General features: G+C 36.0%; 1 protein-coding gene across 3 annotated transcripts in view; it reads right to left on the reverse strand.

Moving 5' to 3' along the window:
- LOC108359968 (phospholipase A1 member A-like) overlaps positions 1 to 2,195 on the reverse strand; it is a 155,313-nt gene extending 153,118 nt beyond the window's left edge. For all 3 annotated transcript variants that reach the window (XM_017612085.1, XM_017612083.1, XM_017612084.1), the window contains exon 1: positions 2,004 to 2,195. The gene's annotated coding sequence lies outside the window, so the exon portion shown is untranslated. The remainder of the gene's footprint in view (positions 1 to 2,003) is intronic.
- Positions 2,196 to 6,406: the final 4,211 nt, after the last annotated feature.

The following is a 6,406-nucleotide window of genomic DNA, read 5'->3' on the forward strand; positions in this document are numbered from 1 at the left end:
ACCAACAACCACATGATCAAGTGAATTGCAGCGGAATAGCTGCGCTTGATTGTGTTGGCATAACAAAAATGAAAATAGTGGAAATAAGCAAAACGATAATTTACAAGGCGAACATAGCACAGTGCGTAGGCAAATGGCTGAGTCAGTGGGATCATCGATTAAAACCCTACCGAAAGAAGTCTGATGAGGAAACGTGGTGATTTCCGAAATAGCTATCACTTCTACCATTTTTTCAAATTATTGTTGCTTTTCCACAATAAGTTTTCATTAAAAAACGGCCTCAATCTCAATAAAAATTGTTGAATATAATTATATAATTGTTATTATGTAAACATAAAAGTTTTTAAAAATGCTATAATCAAAAAAAATTAAAAAGAAAAATGTTTACTTTATTTTTTTTGTTTTTTTTTTAAACATTGCCCATTAATGTAAGAAATGTACAATTAAAGCCCATAATAAGACGGAAGAAACACATTTTTTATCATTAATTTTCGTTAAAAGGTTTCCAAGATACAGCGCTTCAAAGAAAGGTATGTATGAGGTTTTCTTAAAATTTAAGTCCCGTCTAAATAGGCAAGCCTACGTCATATCGGCAAAATATGCTGCACGTATATTCATGTCACCTAGACCTTCAATCTCTTCAACTTTCATCCAAATCCTGAGAGGTCGCGCACAGAGGTTGTCCCGGTGACATGAAATGCCTCAATTGGCAGTTGTCCTTAAACCTAGCTATAAAAAAAATAGGTATCAAATCAAAGGTATTTTTATGCTCTTTCTAGAAAATATATCTTTTATTATACATATGTTGGTAATTACGTATTTTATTAAGAAAAACATACATATTTCATTTACATATTTCGACAGAGTATCCATTGAAAATTATGTCAAACTGCAAAGAACTTTAGTGTCGCCTTAATTTGGACTACAAATATACCCTATTAAAACCACTTAATAGCCACTTCAATGAATTTTTCTGCAAACAAAACCATTTACCTAAAGAAACCAAAAATCTGCTGTTTTTGTTAAGACCCCGTGAATAACCCTATTGCGTCGATGCATAAGGTTGGTAGTACTGATAACTTTGGTTGCATGCGAAGCATAATCAGCAGTATTGCCATTTTGGTGCTTTTGGAGCTAGATTTTGCTCTTTATTTTTCTATTTAGCTCCGAAAATGGGGTTTTTGCTCCTAGCTCTTTTTTTAGCTCTTTTCAAAATTATCTAGCACTTATTTAGCTCCAGAAAGTTTTAGTTGTATTTGGTATATATAAGCCAAAACTAAAGCGTTGATAAAATGGAAAATTTCGAGATGCAGTGTATCCACCATAAACTCTTGGATCTAAGTTAAAGAATTCAAAAATTAATTAGAAGAAAACCCTTTTTCTGATACCTCGGATTTTGTTTTACCTTACTAATTTTACCTTTAAGGAGAGCTGGAAGTAAAACTTTCCAGAAAAATTTTGCGAAAAAATTATTAAATTCAAATATCTGACAATACAGACTTTGATAGTTTGTAAAGAATTTTTAGTTCACTGTTATAAGTGCCATAGAAACGAAATCGAAATATATGCACCTTATTTTGGTTTTAAAAGATTTTTTCAGCATTTAAACTTATAGAATTCGTTGTTTTTATTAGAATTGCCGAAAACGTAAAAACAACCTTACTTCAATAAATGCTCAACCTTAAAAAAAATATGTAGCTCTTCATTTTAGCTACTATTAATATTATTTAGCTCTCTTTTCGACCGTTTTAGCTCCAAACGAAATTTTTCTCTGGCAACACTGATAATCAGCCTTGAGTTTGGTAAAGTTGTGTTACGTTTAACAAGTTGTGCGAAGTCATACGAAGTATGCATAATGAGACCTTTAGTCTAATTCCAAACTTTGTATGCACACACAGCTGCACTCGTAAATTAACATTTTATTTACACATCCATACACATGTATGCATGCATTTGCTTTTAAATACACGCGACACAAATTTAGGTATGTACTATGTATGTACCTGTTAATTTCAAGATTAATTTTCAGAGTGCCTCGCGACCGTTTCGCAAACAAACGACTCACAATCAGCGTTGTTAATCACTGCCCACTTAAAAATTCACTAAAATGCAATAGTTTTGTAACGCGTATTGTTTGTATGCTTTTACTAAACAAAATGTTGTTCGCGATCACAGAGTTGAACAAGCACTGACTGAAAAATTGTATGAGCGATAATCAAAAGAGGTAACCCAGTGTGCGGACTGAACAAGGTAGCCAATTCCCCGATTTCGACAATGAAATTCCCCGATTTTGCCCGAAATTTCGTAAAATTCCCCACCCATAGATATATCCTTATTTACAAAAAAAAAAAATGTATAACCTTTCTCCTTTTTGTGAATTCGGTTAAAAAATGCTGTTCATTCTTTAACAAAACCTTTATAAACATAAGTTTCAAACTTTGTGCAATATTTTTAAAAAAATGCAACAAACTTTCGTACAAATTTCGAGCTTTTTAATTGATTTTCTAGAAAGGATTTTGATTTTGCAGTTTTGTAGCCCACTCAATTTTAAATTAATTAAAAGTTTTCGTTTTAGAATTTTTTTTGCCGAAGGAGTTGGGAAGAAATGTCAAATGACAATTTGTAAATAGTCCTGCCATTGTTCTCGATTCGTTGCTGACTTGAATATTTAATAACTCAGGGTTGTATAATCAGTACTTTTAGTAGCAGTTGCATTTCTTATGCACCTTTTTTTATCTCATTATGAAATTAGTGAAGCAAAAAAGAAAAAATTAGTTAACACCTAATTCCTCGAAAAAAACAGTTCATCCCCTGATTCCCCACGTAAACTGAAATTCCCCACAAAAAGCGGTCCATTCCCCGATTCCCCACGCAAACTGAAATTCCCCGCAAATCGGGGAATTTCCCACGAATTTACTTCCTTGGGACTAAACCACGGTAGATCTACCACAAATGGCAATAACGCAAATTTGTGCTATTTCCCAATTGAATGTGAAATAACACTAATTTGCTTTATTTAATTTCTCGGTGAGCAATAAGACCAACTTTTAAACTTAACAATTGAGTAATAAAGCAAAATAGCGCACATAGGTAGTCACCCATTTACATTTGACAACAAGAAGTACATGAACAAGTCCCCCCCTACCCTTAGCCATCTCTCTCCTACAATCCTACTCCAGTTGAGATCTAACAGGGGTAGAAGAAAGTACCTTAATGGCCGCTTGGCTATCCGAGAATATATTCAAATGAATAGTTGCGAAAAATTATAGGTATTTTTTTTCAAAAGATTTTGTACTAAACTTATTGGCTGTAAATAAAAAAAAGCAAAAATATGCAAAAACCACATGTATTTATTATAAAATATGCCCAAAAAATATGCAAAAACAGGTATTTTTGCAAAATATCCAAAAATAAATATGCACTAATGATTAAATGTCATTTTAAAATAAATTGCAAGATTCGTAAAGATCACTTAACCACTTTCATTTTGTTATGAGTTACTGTTCGCCGCACAAAATATAAATACTTTATTCTTCGGCATATAGCGCACCCGGTAGCGGGCCATAAATTTCACCATCTAATAATTTTTCTAGAGCGTACGGCAACACCAAAACTGCATGGAAGGTCTGCCATTTGGCGATAGCTGTGTTCGTTGCGGACAGTGTCGCAGATTGTCACTACTTCCTGCAGGTCTGTTCGTCTACTTTTTCGGTTAATAAACGATTTCCCGCGGAGGCTGGTGATAGTTTGTGACAGCTGTCTGCAACTGCCCGTCTTCACAGGATGGAATATATAACTTGACACATCTGTTGGAATATGGAGCACAATACATATCAAGGCCTATATCTTGGCATCTGTTGCGGTAACTTGGTAGTTTCACAGCCACGCTGCTTGCACGAAAGCTTCGTGATGACCACATTATTGATATTTGAACATAACTTCGACGTGACACGATCAGCTTTCCCCTTTCAATTTTCAATACACTCACATTTTCCACTAACATACTCTTATTCTACTACGGAATGGGAAACTTGCTTTCAATCTTTCCTTTCATGTAAGTTTTAATTTTGCTTCTATTTTGATCACCTATTTATTCAGCATTGACAGGCGAATTTCGAGAAAACAAGAAAATTATTAAGCTTTTGAATGCTAAAAAATTAACATACAATGCAATTTAAAATAGCAAGTGGCCTTTAAAAGCTGATTAGTTGGTTGTTTTCTTGAGGACGGCGCGTTGACAATGAGATTGCTTCTCAGAGGGAATTCAGGCTACCTAATGGCCTTCAATTTTTATGATTTTTGACAAGCAATGTGTATAAGAAAATGAAAGGCAAGGTTGATCGTGTGTAGTTAGCATAAAAGCAAAAGTCGACCTGTTTCCTATTAAATTGCTTGCTAGTATGTACTCGGATGTATTTTCAAGGTGTTATTTTTTTTTTTTTTTCGGCGGTTAAGTCCGGCAAAAACACGTTTTAAAAGCCGTCTTACAAATGATAATATCAAGATATAAAAAGCCTACACAAATATTGCCTCTGATAAAACGTATGTAATACATATTATCCTGTGAAGACGGCCAGTGAGGAAACAGGGCTGGTGAATTGCTGCTCTCCAACCGGTTGGAGTTATATAAATGGGTGATGGCAACCCCGGATACCCTCGAACTAGTTTTTTTTTTGACATTTCTCTTTGCAGTGCGGCAAGTTCCCATTGGAAGGGTAACGGAACCAGTCCAATGGCGCAGTGACCGTTATTCTTCCAATGGGTATAAAACCCACTAGCAACTGCGCAACCGCACATTAGATTTTGGACATAGACACCAAAGGACACAAGAGGTATTAATACTGCAAAATTGCAGTGCAGATCGCCGCGCAGAAAATTTTTAAATAGTCAAACGTTTGAAAAAAAGAATAAATAAATTAAAACCCGTACTTTAAAGTGATTTGTTAAAAGTTAAAACCACAATGGAAAAGCATAGCAGCATAAATAAATAAAAAGGAACAAATCCAGGTTTAGACGACCGTACCGTAGCGGCAGCCCCGCCATAGTAAAAACCGGTAACAACACCTCGACAGTCAACCTCGACGACGTCTGCCACAGCAGCCGCGCAGTAGCAACCCGTTAACAGCACCGGCATCAACAGCATCGGCTGCCACAGCAGCAGGCGAAACAACAACAACCATTACGGAATCAACCGGGCTGAGCACCCGGGAACGGCAACAACAAAAACGGCTGCCACAGCAGCCGCCGCTATAACAGCCACAACAACAACACCGACGAAAACCGGTAACACGGATTCAACCGGCAGCAACCAAAACGGCTGCCATCGCAGCAGCCGCACAGGCAACCTCGACGACGTCTGCTACAGCAGCCGCGCAGTCGAATCCCGGTAACAGCACCGGTATCAACAGCTTCGTCTGGCACAGCAGCAATCGAAACCACAACAACAACCATTACGGCATCAACCGGGGTGAGCACCCGGGAACGGCAAGAACAACACAGCAAAAACAACCAGGGCTGCCACAGTAGCAGCAGAACCAGCAAGGACAACAACAGCAGTGCCACACGCACGCCTGCTGCAACATTAGGGTGAGTCCGTCGGGCCTGAAAATCTCTATAAATAAAACTTTTTTTATGAAAAATTAGAAGTAAGCTAAGAATTATCAAAAAAGAAACTCAAAATCCCTAAAAGTAGATATTGGGAAAACTAAGAAATTAAAACTCAGCAAACAAAAAAAAATAATAATAATAATAAAATAAAAGTATAGGAAAAAAGTGAAGAAACGCAAAATTAAAACAAGCAAAGAATGGAATTTTTACAGAACTAAGAAATTAAAACAAGCTGAAAATTAAATGTAAATGAAAGAACAACTAAAAGGAAGTTAATAACAGAGCATCCCGGTAACAGCACCGGCATCAACAGCATCGGCTGCCACAGCAGCAGTCGAAACCACAACAAAAACCATTACGGCATCAACCGGGGTGAGCACCCAGGAACGGCAACAACAACACAGCAAAAACAACCACGGCAGCAAGGGCAACAACAGCAGTGCCACACACACGCCTGCTGCAACATTAGGGTCAGTCCGTCGGGCATGAAAATCTCTAAAACTTTTTTTATGAGAAATTACAAGCAAGCAAAGAATTATCAAAAAAGAAACTCAAAATCCCTAAAAGTAGATATTCGGAAAACTAAGAAATTAAAACTCAGCAAAAAATAAAAAATAATAATAATAATAAAAAAATTCAAGTATAGGAAAAAGGTGAAGAAGCGCAAATTAAACAAAAAAAATGAAATTTTTACAGAACTAAGAAATTAAAACAAGCTGAAAATTAAATGTAAATGAAAGAACAACTAAAAGGAAGTTAATAACAGTAAGAACAGAAATATTTTTTTCTAGTCTGTATA

The sequence above is a fragment of the Rhagoletis zephyria genome, unplaced genomic scaffold (assembly GCF_001687245.7).
Source record: "Rhagoletis zephyria isolate East Lansing unplaced genomic scaffold, Rhagoletis_zephyria_1.1 Rzeph_scaffold_00497, whole genome shotgun sequence".
NCBI lineage: Eukaryota > Metazoa > Arthropoda > Insecta > Diptera > Tephritidae > Rhagoletis > Rhagoletis zephyria.